This window comes from Girardinichthys multiradiatus, chromosome 12, assembly GCF_021462225.1.
Source record: "Girardinichthys multiradiatus isolate DD_20200921_A chromosome 12, DD_fGirMul_XY1, whole genome shotgun sequence".
In the NCBI taxonomy this organism is placed as follows: Eukaryota; Metazoa; Chordata; class Actinopteri; order Cyprinodontiformes; family Goodeidae; genus Girardinichthys; species Girardinichthys multiradiatus.
This window is the reverse complement of record NC_061805.1, coordinates 20,537,199-20,556,617: the sequence shown is the minus strand read 5'-3', so window position 1 is coordinate 20,556,617 and position 19,419 is coordinate 20,537,199.

Genomic DNA, 19,419 nt, shown 5'->3' with positions numbered 1-19,419 from the left:
TGGGCCAGAAGGAATATCCAAGTATAACCCAATAAACTGGAATATCATTGAAAAGTTAATTTATTTCAGCATCTCGAATCAAAAGTGAAATTTGTGTAAAAATGTTCATATTAGAAACATAATACATATCAGTATTTTTGCATGAGGATAATCTTTATTTTCCTGGTTTAGAAGTCACACCATGTGGGACTTTAAATACAAACTTGCATTTTCCTATTTATAATATTTCAGTGTATGTTGGTAATCTTGAAGGAGTACACTCACTCCAGACAGTGATATTATTCCTGTCTTTTTGGAGTTATCTTTCCTCTAAAAATGTAAATAATAGGATCTATTTTCCAAACTGATGTGTAATGAGACGTGTCAAACAATATTATTATTTACAATTTGCTTCCGATGTACAAGCAAGGACCCCACCAAGACATTCTGGAGCCAGCACAAGGTCTCCCCCAGTCCCCCTCAGCAGCATCAGACATGGGATGTGGGAACTGCTTCTGTTAAGGTCCAAATGTGAGTCTCAGGGAGAAATATGACAACACAGTCTGATCATAGACCCGAGTCAGGAACGCATTTATCTGTTTTATTGTGATGATTCAAAGGTGTCCAAAGCTGACTGACTGAAGGTGACTTGCTCAGAGGTCGCTTTTCCTTTTACTTTTCCTCTCCAGACTTCCCTTAGACTTGAAGCAATTAACTAGATCTTCATATTCTAATGGAAACCTTTCATAGACTTTCCAGGGAGACATTTTAGTTATTAAGTTCTATTTTTAATCAGCTAATATTGTTTTGAACTTTCATTCTATATTTCCTTTAGTTTCTCTTCATTTAGTTACTAGTTGATGTTAGTTTTTTGTCTTTGCCTCTTTACTTGACCATTAACATATCGTACTAATTACTCACAGTTCAATTGTGAATCCCTAAATATGTATTGTGCTAATCATATCATTTTTTTCCATAACGAATGCATTTAGATCTCACTGATTAAGTTAAAGAATGCCCAGCCTCGGAATTGATTATTAATTGATTTAGCGTTACGATTTTTGATGTATAATTATAATCTAGGGTAGATTATCATTCCCTCAAAGACTATGCATAAGTATAGTTTTTGCATTTAGTGCATAACTCTGGGTATGCTCAGGGCACCTTTTTCATGAAGCACCAACTCCAGCTGCTCTCCACTACTTGAGTATTGATGGCCAAGATCTTGAATGGGTTTAGTTTCATAATCCTCTAAAACCTGATGTTATCCTTGTTGCACCTTTTTCTATCAAACTTTATTCTGTCCAGAGTTTACAATGCACCAGCACATTAGCAGATATAGAAAATGAATGGAAGGATTATCACTATGTGCTCATAGGGTTAGGGTTAGGGTTAGGGTTGTATGTGTATACAAAAGGTAAATTTAAAATCACAAAGCCACTTTTACTGTATGGAATCTTGTTCACTTTTGTGAATTGAGGTGAGTTTTGGTGATTCATTCAAAGAGGATAGTGAATTGACCTATGGAAACAATATCACTCAATGCTAAATCTATAAAGCGCCTCTTTCTTTTTGATATAATTTATTACTTTCAACGGGTGCAAATGCTTCCACAGATAGAGCATCTTTATCAGCACAACTTATGCAGCACTGTAAGAAATAACAAAAACCTTTTCTAGGGCAGAAACGTGTTCTTGTCAAACAACGCCACCCACTGGTAGACAATGTCAGTGCAGCGGTCTCCAAAACGACATGCTTTTTTTTTTCATAATGTTTTACAAGATCAAACAGGTTTATACACCACCGGTCAAAAGTTTTAGATACACTTTCTTACTTAATGGGTCTCTTTATTTTCATGACTATTCACATTGCAGATTTTCACCAAAGGCAACAAAACAATGAATGAACACATGGAATTATGTAGTAAACAAAAAGTGTGAAATAACTCTAATCTTCAAAATAGTCACCCTTTGCTTTGATTACTGCTTTGCTCTCTTGGCATTCTCTTCATGAGCTTCATGAGGTGATCACCTGAAATAATTTTCCAAACAGTCTTGAAAGAACTTCCCAGACGTTCATTAAGAGATGGCCGAAGGTTAATATTTCAGTCATCACATCAAAGGGCGGCTACTTTAAGGAATCTAAAATAAAAACATATTTAAAGTTTGTTGTTTGTTATTTTGTTTGCTACATAATTCCATATTTGTTCATTTGCAGTTTTTGACGCCTTCAGTGGAAATAGTCATAAACATTAAGAAAACCCATAAAATAAGAAAGTGTTTCTAAAAGTTTTTACTGGTAGTGTATTTTGCCATTCCAGATAGATAGATAAATTGATTGACTGAGTGATTCATTAATTGATCGATTGGTTGATCGATTGATTGATTGATGTAGGAGCCTGCAAACAGAAACGTGACGTCAACAGCTATTTCCCACATTCATCTTTATCATGAAAAAATAATAAACATGCAAATCCCTTGGCACATCTATTATGCCTGCATATACTATCTCACAATGATTAGTAGAGAAGAAGAATAAAAAACATAGAGTGCTCTGAAAAACTTTTTACCTTCTCACAGATTTCTTCAGCACTGTTGCCTTGCAGAGAGAAGGTCCTGGGATTGACTCCCAGCCGGGGGTCTTTCTGCATGGAGTTTGCATGTCCTCCTCGTGCATGCGTGGGTTCTCACCGGGTACTCCGGCTTTCTCCCACAGTCCGAAGACATGCCTGTTAGGTTAATTGGTCACTCTAAATTGCCCTTAGGTGTGTGAATGAGTGTATAATGAGTGAATAAGTGGATGTTTGTGTGTTGCCCTGCGATGGACTGGCGACCTATCCAGGGTGTACCCCGCCTCTCACCCATAGACTGCTGGAGATAGGCACCAGCTTCCCCTCCACCCACTGTGGAAGAAGTGGTATAGAAAATGACTGACAGACTGACTAACAGATTTCGTCTGTGTTTCCTTTTCTTACACTTAAATGTTTCAGATCATCAAACACATTTTAATATCTGACAAAGATAACCCCACTCAATACAAAAAGCAAAAGTCAGTTTTAAAATGATTTTATTTAATAATGAAAAAAGCTATCTAAACCAACCGGGCCCCAAATCTGCCAAAACCTTGTAGCAACAACTGCCATCAAGCATTGCCAATAACTGGCAAATAGTTGTATACATCAATGTGTAGTGATTTTGAACCACTCCTCTTTGAAGAATTGTTTTAATTAAGCCACATTAGAGGGATTTTGAGCATGAAAAGACATGCAATCTGAATACAAGTCCGGACTTGTCTCATGTGCTTTTGATCTTTGTCCTCCTGCATTTTCCAAGTCCATTTGTGCTTAAGGTCACAAACAGACAGTCAAATATTTTCCTTCAGAAGTTTCTGCCAGAGACCAGAATTCGTGGTACCATCAATCAATTGTCCAGTTCCATCAAGTTTACTGCAGAGGCCACACTGATCTGTCTTTCAATCTCTGGCTCCATTCTCCCGTCACTCGTGAACAAGATGCTGAGATACTTGGACTCCGCCACATGAGGCAGGAGTTCACCTCCAACCTGGAGAAGGCAAGCCACCTTTTTTCTCTCTGGACATTGTAAGTGTTAGCGAAGCACTGCTTCCCTCTCCTGAGGCGCCGGACGGTTTGCCAGAATCGCGTAATGGCCAACTGTACCTGTCAGCTGCCTCAGGAGACCTACAAGCCAACTGGAGTTGATAGGACTCCGTCTTCAGCACGACAGCATCTCTTACTGCCGGTGTTCACCACCGGGTTTGGAGATTTCTGCCGCGATAGGCACAGCAGACCTTATAGCCACAGTTATGAGAGGCTGCATTGACAACAGAGGCAGAGAACATGGTCCACTCGGACTCTATGTCCCCAACCTCCCCCGGAATCTGGTCAAAGCTCCCCGGAGGCAGGGGTTGAATACGTTACTGGCTAAGGGCGATACCAGATGTTCCCTACAGACCCTCATTATACGCTTGTTCCTGCAAAGTATGTGCAGCTTCCTCCTCTTCCAGCATTCCAACTCAACACCAGGTGATGATCAGTGGACAGGTCAGCCCCTCTCTTTACCCCAGTGTTCAAGACATACGGCTAAAGGTGTGAAGACTTGACTACAAAGTTGATCATCAACCTCCTACCTCGGGGGCCCCGTTTAATTATAATTATTGATCAAGATTAATCAATCAATAATCATAAACCTAACAAGGTTTTGACTCGTTCTTTTGTTATTATTCTTCTTAGATTTTGAATCATGCTTCTGTTGTTTTCCTGGTCATGCTTTAGTTTTGTCGTCTTGTTCATGTTTTGTCAAGTTTGGTTTTCGGATCTGGTTATGCTTTTGCTTCATGTTTTTTCTAGTTTTTGTTAGTTTGTGTTCAAGAGTCTCTGTTTTTGCCGCAGCCACGTTTTGTTCTGTCTGTCAATTAAGTTTATTTGGTTCACCTGCCCAAACGAATCTGTCTCCTAGCTCCACCTGGTTTACTTTCCATATATACACTCCTGTTCAGTTGTTCTTCGCGGAAACTTTTCTCAAACCAAATCTTGTTTTTTTGATCATGCCATGCCTGTCTTGCCTGCCCGTTTGTTTTGTTCCTGCCTCCTGCTGAGTGTGAGACTTTTGTTATTAAACCTTTTTTTCACTTACCATCACGCTGCCTGCCCTTCTGCATTCTGGGGTCCTATATCTCGCAAGCCATAACACAATCCGTGACTGGCACAGAAGTCCAATAACAAAACACCACTCGGGTTCAGATTGGGGAGGCCATTCCTTCCCATCACACCCTTCCAGGTGTTACTGTCCTTTCCCACATGGGTGTTGAAGTCTCACAGAAGAATGATGGAGTCCCTGAGAGGGGTACTGTCCAGCAACCCCAACAGGGACGCTAAGAAGGCCAGGTACTTGAGACCGCTGCTCAGCCCATAGGCCAACACAACAGTCAGAGACCTCTCCCCGACCCTGAGGCGCAGGGATGCGACCCTGTCATCCACTGGAGTAAACCCCAACACGAGACAGCTGAGCTGGGAGGCGACAAGCAAACCCACCTCAGCCCGCCGTCTCTCCCCGCAGGCCACTCCAGATTAGAAGAGATAGGGTCATCAAGGTCTCCGCCTTGGACCGCCGCTCAATCCTCTTAGCACCTAGAGGATCGGTTGGCCTATTTGTGCCTATTTAAATCCTCATAAAACTTTATGGGAGAGTGTTTTATTTAATGTTTGATGAAACTAAATTGTAACATTTGGGCCACAAATAGAAACAGCACAGCATATTACTGAAAGATGGTGGTGGCAGTATCATGCTCTCGGGTTACGTTTCTTCAGAGGGAGCTGAGATTTTTATCAAGATTTATGAAGTTATTAATACATTCTACTACCAGTCAGTTTTCGACCCACAGTTTAAGGTCTCGGCTAAATAATCTGAACATGAAGAGGGGTTTTATTTTTTCAACCTGACAGTGGGTCCAAACATGTATCCAAAGAAACAGAAAAATGACTCCATTAAAGGAAAATTCAAGTTTTATAATAGCCTAAAGTTTGGAAGTAAATTCAATCTGTAAGGTCATCTAGAGAGGTACAAATTGTTTGTTAAGAAAAGATGTCCTCACAGTCTGATAGGGTTGAAGAACTTTTGTAAGGCAGAGTGGGCTGGGCAAATATTGCCTGGTCAAAATGTAGGATGCTGGTAGACTTCATCAAAGAAAAACTGAATGCTGAATTAAATCAAAAGCTATTTAAAGAATTTATTAGATGGGTACTGCACTATGAAACCAGGTTATTGCACCCTTTTTGTATTTTTCTTCCAACAAATCTATTTTTTAGTTAACATACATAGGATATATGTCACACATGACAACAAATTTAAAAATGATGTATTATGGTCTCATTTGTTTTTCACAGGTGTGTATAAACTTTTTACAGCCACTGTGTTAGACACCGACCATCCTAAAAAATGTCACACACCAATCTTTTGATTAACCGCCTTTAGCTTTGTTAACGGCATACATGATTGCACCGTTTCCAGAAGTTTCTGCAACTTTACAATATTTGATTCCATCCAAGGTTACATTCATTTTTAGCCAAGATCTTGTAGATATGATGGGGAAGTTAGAATGCTGTGCAAAATCTTTTCTGGCACATCCCACCTTAATGGGTTTAAGGTTGGGTCTCTGTGATGACCAATCCATGTGTTAAAATGCTGCCTCATGTTTCTTGAACCGCTTGTGCACAACTTGATCCCTATGAATGCTGGCTTTGTCATCTTAAAATATGTCCATGCCACAAGATAAGAATAAATTCACTGGATAACCAGCTGTTTAGTCTCAATCCCTTGAGTTTTCTTTTATGGACGCATGACAATAATTTGATCTGTCTGAAACCAATCAACATCTTCCCCACCACCACAGCTTGTGTCCACCAACATGAGAAGCTACTCACTGCAACAGTTAGGGTTGAATAATTTCTAGCTAGCTAAAACATAATCATCCAGGCAGTAATTATCCGATGGCAGGCTCTTACCTATTTGCTTTGGTAAATCCAGGTGCCGATTTAATAAATTTTTTTGACAGGCAGTGTATTTGGACCTATATGTATTATTTTGACACTGTGTGGATTTAAAACCTGCTCACCAAAGTCTGTGGCATAATCGGTCCACTCTGAAAAGAAACCCAACTAAATCACTAAAAGTCCAAAATTAAGGTGGCAGTCATCCCCATGGTGAATGCATGTACACATTTTCACCAGCACTCCTGTTTAGATTGTTTTCATTAAAAAAATTTCAATCAACACCTCAGAAAAAAAGGATTCCCTTCATTCGAAGAAATTGACCTAACAGCCACTTTGAGGTTACTAAGGGGTGGAAACAGCATTGTTTTCTTATGCCTTTATGGAAGAGTACAAAAACACATCATAAATAAAAAAATTCCAGTCTGCATGTGTGCTTTTGTGGGGAACTATATTAGTTTATGAACCACTTTGCAATTTATTTTCTTTAATAAAGAAGAACGCATGCCTCTGTCTCTGTATTGGTTCATGTTAGGAAAGTTGTCATGTAGACTTAAAAAGGTCTTGAAGATTCTTGCGGTCAGCTTCACTAAAAGGAAAATTACAATAACATACTTCTTAGCCCAACAACAAACCACAAATATTCTCTTGTTAGAGCTGCTACAATGTGCTTAGAAGTTCAAAGCACCAAAAGTACACTAGACTTAGTCTACTTTAAGTATAAATATAACTTTTTTTATTTGACTTTGCATGTTCATGTTTTACGTCATCATTTCTCTTTTGCAATTCAAATCCATAACATCTTGTCCATGCAGAATAAAATGGATTGTTAGAATGTCCTCATCTGTCAGTTGTTACACCTCCCCCAGTTGGTCTCCAATTTTTATGCCAGCATGCAGTTGTAGTTTGTCTAACCCACAGAGCAAATAGGGCATATTGTTGTGCTGTAGTGTTTTATATAGATGTTCTTTTCCTAAAGAGGTAAACGGAACCAAGGGGAAGTTACATCTGAATTCAGGCAGGATACATGCTGAGGAGGAAGAACTGTGCAGACTACTGATATCATAATCTGCAAACCACTAGTTGAAAACGTTTGAGTAACATCAGTTCCGCAAATGCAAAGAATTGCAATTGTCCCTTAAAGTGCTTTTCTTCAATATTCTTACAAATTACCACATGACTGAATATTACTTTGCTCATTACCACCCTGTCTGTGCAGCCGGTAAATTGTGAGACGCTATGAGCCTGCTGCATGTGATGGTGAAGCTCACAACAAAAAAAACCCCCCGACAGGGCAAACCAGAGCCAGAGATTCCCATTGCTCAGCAGATCGGAGTAAAAGAGGGATTAACTCTGCGAGTGTGTTCCTGTACAGCCCCATTCATGTCTCCACAATGTGCCATAAAACAGGAATTTCTTCTGAGAGGACAATCCTTTAAAAGCTTCGGTATGAAAATCACCAAATATTCATCACTATTTTCATGTTTCATTGGCATGAGTTTGACATATGTGAGCTAATTTTGACACCTATTGGTGTTGTAATTCCACGTCCACATTTAAATGTGGTGTGAGACTTTTGATTTTGGTTAGTTAAATTCTAAAAACGCTAGATGAAAACTTCACTTCTAAGAAACAGAACTGGAATTTGAACAGTACAAAAGAGCAGAATAAGCTGGAAAAAGTCTAAAAAAGTATGGATTTGTGATTCCATCCATTTTCTATATCTGTGCAGGGTTAAAAGGGGAGGAGCACACCATTTTAGCACATCACAAGTTTTAGACATTTTACACATTTATACAACAAATTTCAATGAATTGCATTGTGATTTCATGTGTTAGAGCAATTCAATGTAGTGTATTATTGTGGAGTGAAAGGAAAAGGGTATATGATTTTCAAAATTTTTATTGAAAAATCCGAATGTGTGGCATGCATTTGTATTTGACTAATTTACTCTAGCACATAAAAATAAATCCAATGCAACCAACTGCTGGTAGTCCCCTTATTAGTAAAGAGATTCCACTTGTGTGTAATTCAATCTCAGTATAAATCCAGCTGCTCTGTGAAGGCCTCAGCGGTTTGGTAAAGAACATTAGTGAACAAATAGCATCATGAAGATGAAGTTGTAAGTAGTTTAAAGCACGGTTAGAATGCAAAACAAAATACTTCCCCTAAAGATTTCATGGTGCACTGTTGAGAGGAGAGCATTAATCAGAGAAGCAGCCGAGGAGCCCATGGAAATTCTGGAGTTAGTTCTGCAAATGTGACCTTTATGGAAGAATGGAAAGAAGAAAGCACATTGTTGACAGAAAGCCATAAAAAGTCACATTTGTAGTTTTCCATTTGCCATGTTGGGAACACAGCAAACATGTAGAAGAAGGTGCTCTAGTCAGCTGAGACCAAAACTGTCCTACATGCAGACATTATACTTAACACACCATCTCCACAGTGAAACATGATGTTGGCTGCATCATGCTGTGGGGGTGGTTCTTGCTCATCTGGGACAGGCTGGTCCAAATTCTTGAGAAGATGTAGCTATGAATGATGAATCTGTTCTATTAATCTGGCTTTATGTTACAAGAGGAATGCCATATGACAGGCCAGTTTAAAGTTTGCAACAGGCCATGTAAGAGACACGGAAAACATGTGGAAGATGCTCTGGTCAGATAAGTCTAAAGCTTAACTTTTTGGCACACATAAAAATAAATGCTATGTCATGCAGAAAACTTGCACTTTAATTCAATTGAATTGAATTGAACTGAATTGAAATCAGTTTTATTTATCTGGCGCCAATTCACAACACATGTTGTCTCAAGGCACTTTACAAAGTCACTTCAGTCGAATAATACAGATTTTTAGTCAGGTACATACATTCCAATTAATCCTAACTATCAAACAATGCAGTCAGATTCTGTTTAATATTCAAATTGGTTAAAAAGGCATTCCTATCTAAGGAAACCCAGCATATTGCATTGAGTCACCGACTTGCAGGATTCATTCCTCCCGGATGAGCATGTAGAGACAGTGGACAGTCACTGGCGTTGACTTTGCAACAATCCCTCATACTGAGCATGCATGAAACATCAATGGTTATAGCTCCTTTAGTGGCTTCATCTGGAGCGAAAGTCAACTAAACAGATGAACTCTGAGCCTGTTTTCAAGTCTAGAGTATGAAAGAGAGCACATACATTTAGTCACAGTAGAAGCTCAGCCAGTAGCTATGTCTAGGAGAGACAGGGTTAAACACTGAAAGACAGGGCCAAGTGTATCATCTGTATAAGGTGAGCATTTAGTTGTTGGCAGCAGCAGCTTGGCCGATGCCCCCCTCAAGGAAGGTGCCACAGCTAAACATAGAGCCAGGCCACATGTAGCTTCTTGAAAGAGAAAAAACAGAGAGAGAACATAGAGTTAAAAGCTGAAATAACAGCAAATGTCACAAAATTGGAGAGTAGTATGAGAATGTAGCAGAGAGAGTGAAAGTGGTCATTATGTCCTCCAGCCATCTAAGCCTATAGCAGCATAACTACAGAGATAGCCACTCTAACTATAAGCTTTATCAAAAAGGAAAGTGTCTGCCTCACGGACTAAAACTGGGAGCTGGTTCCACAAGACAGAAGTCTGATAACTAAAGGATCTGGCTCCCACTCTACTTCTAGAGACTCTAGGAATCACCAGTAAACCTGCAGTCTGAGAAGTGCTCTTTTAGGAACATATGGAACAATCAGGTCTCTGATGTATGATCTAGATCATTAATGTCTTTATATGTGGAAAGGAGAATTTTAAATTATATTCTAGATTTTACAGGGAGCCAATGAAGGGAAGCTAAAATAGGAGAAAAATTATCCCTCTTTTTACTTCACTTCACCCAGAATACACAATCCCCTCGATGAGGCATGGTGGTGGCAGTATCATGCTGTGGCGATGATTTTCTTTAATAGGGACAGGAAAGTTGATTGGAGCTGAAAGGACTTTTGATGGGGCTAAATACAGAGCGATCTGGAAAGAAAAACAGTTAGAGGCTGCAAAAGACTTCAGACTGGGGTAAATTTTCACCTTCAACAGGACAAGTCATGGAAAATTTCTGGCAAGGCTTGAAAATTGATGTTCACAGACACAATCCATTTGAACTGACTGAAGCAAATTATTTAGCAAATTATGATTTGTAAAACATTTTTAAAACTATGTATCTTAACAATAATGCACTACTCTGTGTTGGTCTGTCATGCTGAAATGTGACAAAATATAAAAAAATTCAAAGGGTATAAGCTTTTGCAAGACACTAGATTACAAACCTAACACAGTAAGACAAAATACTGTGTGAGGCTAATAATATGGGTAAACAGAGAGTTTAATTTCAATTACAAAGGTAGGTTGTTTTTTTAAGATCTGCAAACATCCTGACCAAGTTGGAATGATTCATGTTCCTCCTTAGAGGGGATTTTTGATGATGAGCTAAGTGGCAAGAAGGAACAAATGTCTCAGTCTAATGTTTCTATTTTTGCATTCTTCCTTAGATTGTGTTATATGATCTAAATAAACTGACTAAGATCATGGTACCGCTGTTAAATTAAATAGTTTTCCTTCTGATGGAAAAGGGATTTGACTCACTGTTGAAGTGAATCAGTTTGTTTACAAAAGATTCAAAAAAATCAGCTCAGCCTTTTCCAGGAACTGCTTTGCTCCACTTCCACGCAAACACGAAGACTTACTCCTTTAGGAAAACTCAAGGTTTTCTGTCTCCTTCAATGACTTACACACGAGTCACAGCTGAATAAACATAGGAGGAGGAGTGGGAATTAGGTGAATCAACATGTTTCTTCTGAGTGGAAGTGATATTGATGTTTTTAAGAGGCACAGCCAAAGTCTCTACTTAAACCTGATGGATAATCTGTGAAGAGAGCTAAAAATTAAGGTGATGGCATGGAGGTCTTCCAACCTGATTGTTGCAGCATGTATAAATATTTTTCCATTGCTTATTGAGAAGAGTATAAATAATTTGTAACATGCCGTTTTAATGTAAATCAAAATAGATGTTTTGTTTTCAAAATGTACACTATTACATGCTTTTGCTATCTTTTGCAATATGCCTGTTTCAGTTCCTATCAGAAACAAAAGTGCTTGAATGAACATCATTTAAAATCTATATCTGACAGCAGAAGTTATTACCTCCTTTTTTTTTCCTTTTAGGTAATGTTGGCCTTAAACTTTGGTATTTCTTTGCATCCCTCTTTTGTCTTCTCATTCCTGAATAATTTGAAGCAAATAGCTTTTTGTTCTGATACTCCTTTGAATTTCATTTGTTGCTAACGTGAACATTGTGTTGTCATTAATAATAGTAAATCTGTCTTTTGTAAAATAGTAACAGGGATTCCACAAGGAACTATCTTAGGACCGGTCCTTTTTAGTCTGTTTGTTAACAGTCTTCCTGAAATTTGTCCTGAAGGTAACCTGCAAATGTATGCTGATGACACCATTGTTTACACATCGGACAAGAGCAGTATTGTAGTTAGTGAAAAACTTCAGGACAGCCTGCGGAGATTATCATCATGGCTAAATGACTCTTGTTTAACTCTCAATACAAAGAAAACAAAGTGTATTTGCTTTTCAATCAAGAAAACGTCATTACAGTCCTTGAATATCCAGATCAATGGGGATCCTATCGAGCAAGTATCACAAGAAAAATATTTAGGAATAATTCTGGATGCTCAGCTAAATTTTAGGAGCCATGTTGATAAAATCAGCAAAACTGTTACATCAAATATAAACTGTTAGAAAATTATTAGAAATTGTTTAACACTTCATTGTGCAAAGATGTTTTTGAACTCAATGATTCTCTCACATTTTTCATATGGAGCTACTGTCTGGTCTCAGACTGGTCAAACTATACTCAAACCATTAGCAAGTCTCTATAATCGGGCTTTAAAGGTTTTATATCAAAAGCCAATCAGATTCCATCATTGTCACATTTTGGCCAAATTTGGCATTTTAGACTTTACTAAATTATAATCTTTTAAAATTGATTTTTAAGTGTTTCCATGGATATGCACCTACACCATTAAGCGATTGCATACAGAGACTGCAGGGCAATAGCAGATCTACCAGAGTGTTTTCAGATGGAAATTGTAAGGTCCCCTTTCGAAGAACCACTTTCGCTCAAAGTGCTCTGTCCGTGAGAGGAACTGCAGTTTGGAATTCATTTCCTGTTGATTTAAAGTCTGCAACCAGTTTCAGTACGTTCAAAAAACAAACAAAACTCTGGTTATGTCAAAAACAGAATTGTACCCATTTTTGATGTTTTATGTCTCACTGTTTGTTTGTTTGTTTGTTTGTTTGTTTGTTTGTTTGTTTGTTTGTTTGTTTGTTTGTAGATGTTGTCAACATTATGTTGTGCTATTTTAAATGATTATTACTTCAATTTTTACAGGTGCTTTTTAAAAAGCCCATCTAGGGACAAGTGCTGCGAATTAGCTGTTGCTATTGAACTATGACGCAAACATGGGACTGCTGTTTTGTTCAGTTGGTCTATGTCAATGTGTGTCTGTCCCTATCAAATAAACTTAAATAAATAAATAACAGGGATTTTCCCTTTCCATCTTTGTCTGCCACCCTACTGTGTGTATTCAAGAAGGGGATTTGGATTGCTCACCTTTCATGATCATCATGATTCATATCCTGAATGGGTTTGCAGTTGAGCAACAAAAACTTCAGTTCACATTTGATTCAAACTTCCTAACATTTAATGTACATATAGCTCTCTGACAGAACTGTTGTTATGTGCTCATACTTTATATAGTTGAAAGAAAGAAGTATTTCATCCCCTGTTGATTTAGCAGTTTTTCCATCTTGCAGACAAATTTTAGGGTAGTTTCATTTTTAGGCATAGAGACAGAAGATCAACCAATTATGAAGAAAAATGTGTTAAATAAAAGTTAATCGTTGATTTTCATTTCATTGACGAAAATAAATATTTCCTCCCTTACAAAGAAACCAGAATGCTTTCTCATACAGATTGGTTATGTGCACATGTTGCACACAAAACAACCCTGTCTACAGAATCAACTTCTTCTATTACAACGTCTCCAACTCCAAGAGACGTGTCAATGCACATCAAGGAGAAGATCTGCACAAGGCTGGAATAACCCCTTGGAGCCAAAGCTAGATGCTCGATGAGAAGGTAACAGCTGTTGGTGCCCTTATTTGGAAATGGGGGAATACAAAATGACCTTCGATCATCCTAGGTTTGGAGTTCCATGCAAAATCTTGTCTTATGAGATGAGGAGGCACATTGAAAAGGAGACAAATAAGCCCACAGCTGCTCAGGAAGAACTTGTTAATGATCTAATCTGAAGGTGTCTGGCACTAAAGAACACCATCGCTAACACACTATGCTGTGATGGATTGAAATCCTAAAACTCACTGCCATAGAACATGCACAGGTCATCTTAGGTTTGCCAGAAAATATCTAAAGGCTTGGGGGAAAGTGATGTGGTCAGATGAGACCAAGCTGAAACTCATTCACATCAACTCGAAGAAAAGAAATGTTAAGTATAACCTGAAGAACTCTACCCAATTAGTCAAACAGAGAGGGGAAAGCATTACGCTTTGGGGCCATATACCATTAACTCTTGGTTGAGAAACTCCTTGCAGCCAGACCACAGAAGATGGGCTATAGCTGGAGCATAACAAAGACCTAAGAGATACCGCCAAGGTAACAAAGTTATGGTTGAAGAAGAAGCTCAACAGTGTCATGAAGTGTCTGCCAGTTTCTGGACCTCAGTTTGACTGGAAATCTGTAGAGGGACCTGAAGCTTTGAGTTGCCAAGAAGCAACTAAAAAAACCTCAAGAATTTAGATAGTTTCTGTAAAGATGAGTAAGCCAAAATCCCTCCTGAAATTTGTGCCAACCTGGTGACCAGTCACAGTACAAGAAACATCAGGCAATTGTGTTTAACACACAAAAAATGTTTTTCCATCAAATTCAGATTTTCTGCAGGAGAATAAAATGCTTTTTACACCCAATGACATCTGGCTTATATTGTGTCTCTACAATAAGATGAATTTTGTATAAAAATTAGAAGCTGTTAATTTCCTTCAAATCGTCAGGGGATCATATAAATATTTCCCACCACTGTAACTAAGCTGAATTAAATGGCTTTGAATTATACTGAATCATTTTTTTTCTTAAATTAATGGTTTGTGGATTAAAAGTAATCAGTTAAAGATTCAGCAACGCAACCAGCAGGTAGATGAATTAGTGAATGACTGGATTATTTTACAAATCCTTGCTTTGCTTTAAGTAAGATTTATGTGTGGTGTGAAAAGCCTTAAGAATCTTATAGTACGCTGAGCTTTCTGCGGTTAGAGATCTGATGTGGCCTGCCTGAAAGGGTGGGGCTGGAAAATGATGTTGTAATCTTCTTAGGTTTTTTTGCAGTCATTCCTCTGATCTCACATACAATGGCAAGTGAAAAAAGCTCCAACACTAGCAGGGACAACAGAGTCGGACCCTGACAGAGTAGAACAAAAGTTTTTAAATTTGACAGGCAATAAAGAAGCAATATGGCAGACCTTTACATGATGTGGTACGAGTTCATCCATTGTATCAGTGATGAAATGCAATGACTCAGTTTTCCTGCTCTGTCAAAGTAAAGAGTATGAAACTCATTGTTCTATGTCTAGCTTACATTCTGCTGGTTAAATACTGTTACTACATAAAATGCAGCGATTTTCAAAGTATTCAGAACCCTTGAACATTTTAACTTTTTGTACAATCTCAAGCTTCTAAATATGTGTTTTATATGGATTTTTAAGACAGATCAACACAAAGTGATGCATAATTAAGAAGTAAATAAAAAATGCTATATGCTTTTTCACAATTTTTTACAAATACAAATACCCCTTTTTTATAGCCGCAGGTCCTTTAGGCTTTTTCTCTCCCAGCTTTGCACATCCACATATAGACATTTTTGCCTTGTCTTCTAGGCAAATTAGCTCAAGCTGAGTTGCACATTGGAGAGTATCTGAGACCATAAAATGTAATGTTTTTTCCGTTTTCTAAGTCTAGGCCATGCTAACACATGATATGCTTAGATGTATTGTAGCTCTGGCTGCATGTTTTGAGTCATTGTCCTGCTGGAAGGTGAACCTCCCCCCCCTAGTTTCAGCTTCTTCAGTTTCCATGTCCCTGCTGAAGAAAAGCATTTCCACAGCATTATGCTGCCACCAAGATGTTTCATGGTGAGGATGGTGGATTTAGAGTGATGTACAGAATAATGCTTTCCATTACCAGCCTTGTCAGTTTAGGGTGACGGCATGTTTTGGGAGATGCAGTATTTAACCGTGTCAAACTCTTTATATTTTTATATGATGGATTAAACAGAGCTCTGTGTGATATTCAATGTTTAGTTTCTTGGTGTATGGCCTAAACCCTGCTTCAAGCTTCTCCCCAACGGTTTCCCTGACCAGAGAGGTCAGGGAAACCGTTGCTTGAACTTCATTGAAGTTTGTGACGGTAGTGTTTCTCTCAGGGTTCTGGGTTTTTGTGTGTGTGTGTGTGTGTGTGTTTGTGTTCACTTTGTTTTTAGCTTTCAGATGGTTCCAGAGTTTCTCAGGTGCACGAGGTGACAGGTGCGACTGATCTGCCGATTGCCTTGAGGAGTATTTAAGCAGGAGGCTGCCAGCACTTCGATGCCAGAGTGTTTGCCTTCAGTGGTGTTATGTCTTAATAAACAGAGGAGGCTCTGGCTATGTTCGTACGTCTTTATTGTTGTGCTATTTTTCTGAGAACAGAGAGAGAGAACTTGCACGTATCACAATACAAGGACTGAACCAACTCAGAATAATCACGGGGGTGAGTACACCACATCATCCCCCTTTTAGATGGAAATAACATTTTTATCTACATTAACTAAAATAATCTAAGGTCACTTATTTCAGCTTAAGTGCATTTTCATATAGAACCAAACAATGACCCAAATATGTATTTGCTTGATAATCAAGACATTTTTTTCTTTCTGTTTACCTCGGCATCTAAACTCAGATGTAACCCTTAATGCAACAAGAATAATAACAGAACACAACATGCAGAACTGTTATGCCTAGATAAACACAAGGCTATTCCAGATATCATTTTGGCATCTTCCGTGGTCGCGTGGAACGCCTCACAACCGTTGAAGGATCTGGGGAAACAAGGGGGTGCACCCCAGAGTCCAGAGCACTTTGTTCAGGTGTAATGTTTACATCACTTTGCTCTTGTGTTGGTGTTTCAGGGTCCTTGATCACTGGTTCAGCTACAGTTTGGGTACAACGCTGATCCCCATGTCGTCTGTGCACAGTGTTCGAGTACCGCTATTTTACTTCATAAGAGACCGGCCCAGTTTGTCTTACCACCTGTCCAGGTATCCACTTGTGAACTCCTCCCCCTGTGTTGCGAAGATACACCGCATCATCAACAGAAAAGGAACGGTCCACAGCAGTGAAGTCATGTTGAGCTTTTTGTCGATACTGCTTCCAGTGAACAGGTAGTGCAGCAAAAACAATGAAAGTTTGTCCTCAATGCTGCATGAGCGGCTGGCTAGCTTTTTCATGCCCACTTTAAAAGTCTGCACATATCTTTCAGCCAAACCGTTTGTGGCAGGGTGTCCCGGTGCGCTTGTTGTGTGCAAAATGCCATTTTGTGTCACAAACATTTGGAACTCTGCAGATGTGAAAGTGGTGACATTGTCTGTGGCTATTTGTTCAGGGAGTCCATATGAACCAAACAGCTTTGTAATCGTGGCTTGTGATGTGTGGCATACGAAATACCTCCAACCACTTTGAATATGAATCAACCACAATCATGAACATGCTGTCAAGGAAAGGTCCACCAAAGTTGATATGCAGTCTTTTCCAGGATTCACCTGGAAACTCCCAGGGATGCAGTGGGACATGCTGTGGCATCTTCTGTTCCAACTGACAGGTCCTGATCCAGATTTGGCCACCAGACATATTTGCAGGCTAAGGCCTTGGATTTTACGATTCCTTGGTGACCAGAGTGAATCTCATATAACACAGCCTTTCTCATTTTAGAGGGTATAATCACTCTGCTTCCCCACAAAACACAACCCATCTCAGTTGAAAGCTCATTCCTCTTGTTGTGATAAGCCATCAAACTCTCATCTGTAACAGTAGGCCAACCTTCCATGACACACTGGTAAACCCTTGACAAGTCCATGTCTGTGCGTGTGGCCTGAGCGACCTCCTGGATCGCATTTAGTGGAGCTCTTTCCATATGCTCAGTTAACAGTGAGTGTACTGCTGCTGAACTCAATGCCGTTCCAGTGTCGCTTGTTTCTGGCAGAGGACAGCGAGAGAGCCCATCTGCATTGCTGTGTTCTGCTGATTTTTTGAGAACAATGTGGTAATCATATGCTGACAATATGATAGCCCACCTTTGAATGCGTGCTGCAGCTAGGGTAGGTAGGTTCTTGTGCTCACCAAAAAGTGTCAGCAATGGTCTGTTGCTAAGGTGAAATGCCTGCCCCATAGATACTGGTGAAACTTTTGTACTCCATAAATCAGTCCCAGAGCCTCTTTTTCTATTTGTGAGTACTTTTTTTCTGCTGGGCACAGCGTTCGGGAAGCGTATGCTATTGGTCGCTCCTCCCCACTTGGCATTGTGTGCTTTATAACCGCACCGATGCCATATGCAGAAGCATCACCCGCTAAGGTGAGAGGCAGGTTGGAGTCATAGTGCGTTAGCACTCGATCACTTGTCAGCAGACCTTTGTAGCTATCAAATGCTGCCTGCTCTGGTTCAGTCCATCTCCAAGTCACATTGTCTTTTAGTAACTTGTAAAGTGGAGCTAGGGCCGTGCTTTGCATTGGCACAAATCTCCCATAATAGTTAACAAGTCCCAGGATCACTTGAAGTTCTTTCACATTAGTAGGAGCAGGAGCGTCCTTTATTGCCCTCACCTTTTGTTCTGAAGGGTGGACTCCATTTTCATCCAGGACGTGTCCCAGATATTCAATTTGTGACTTGTTAAACTCACACTTGGAACGTTTTACTCGCAGGCCATTTCCCTGAAGACGTTGCAGGACCTTCTCCAGGTTGCTCAGATGTTCTGCTTTTGAGCATCTAGTGATGAGCAAGTCATCCAGGTAGACCACCATTGGTAACCCTTTCATTATGTTTTCCATAATGCGCTGAAAAATCGATGGAGCCGTGCTGATTCCAAAAGGAAGCCTGTTGTAAATGAACAGTCCTTTATGAGTATTGATAGTCGTGTACTTCTTGGAATCCTCATTTAACAATACTTGTTGATAGGCTGCTGCCAGATCTATCTTTGAGAAGTACTTTTCCCCCCCTGAGTGTTGCTAGTAGTTCCTCCAAACGTGGTAGAGGGTACATATCTGCTTCAAGGCCTTGGTTCACTGACACTTTCTAATCCCCACACAAACGAATAGAAGCGTCGCTCTTTAGCACCGGCACTATCAGCGCTGCCCACTCGCTGTGTCTCACAGGTGTAATAATGTTACACTTTTCCAATCTTTCAAGTTCTTTCTCCACCCTTTCCTTCAACACGAATGGAAGAGGCCTGTGTTCACAAAATTTGGGCAGCATTTCAGGTTTGACCCCGATGGTAACTTTAATGTCTTTCAATGTGCCCAACTCCTCCTTGAATACATCACTGTAAGTATCCAAAATCTCATTGAGTGATAAGTGTTTTGGCTCACACACGTATTTAATCTGCAGCTAGTTAAGCCGGAGTTTTGTCAACCAGTTCCTTCCACACAGTGATTCGCCATGTCCTTTAACAACCAACAGTGGCAAATCCACAGCTTGGTCTTCATACCCCACGTTTGCTACAAACTGTCCCAAAACACAAATACGTCCTCCATTGTACGCTTTGAGCTTCACTTTAGCCGGCTGCAAAGGCTGGTGTGAGAACTTTTTC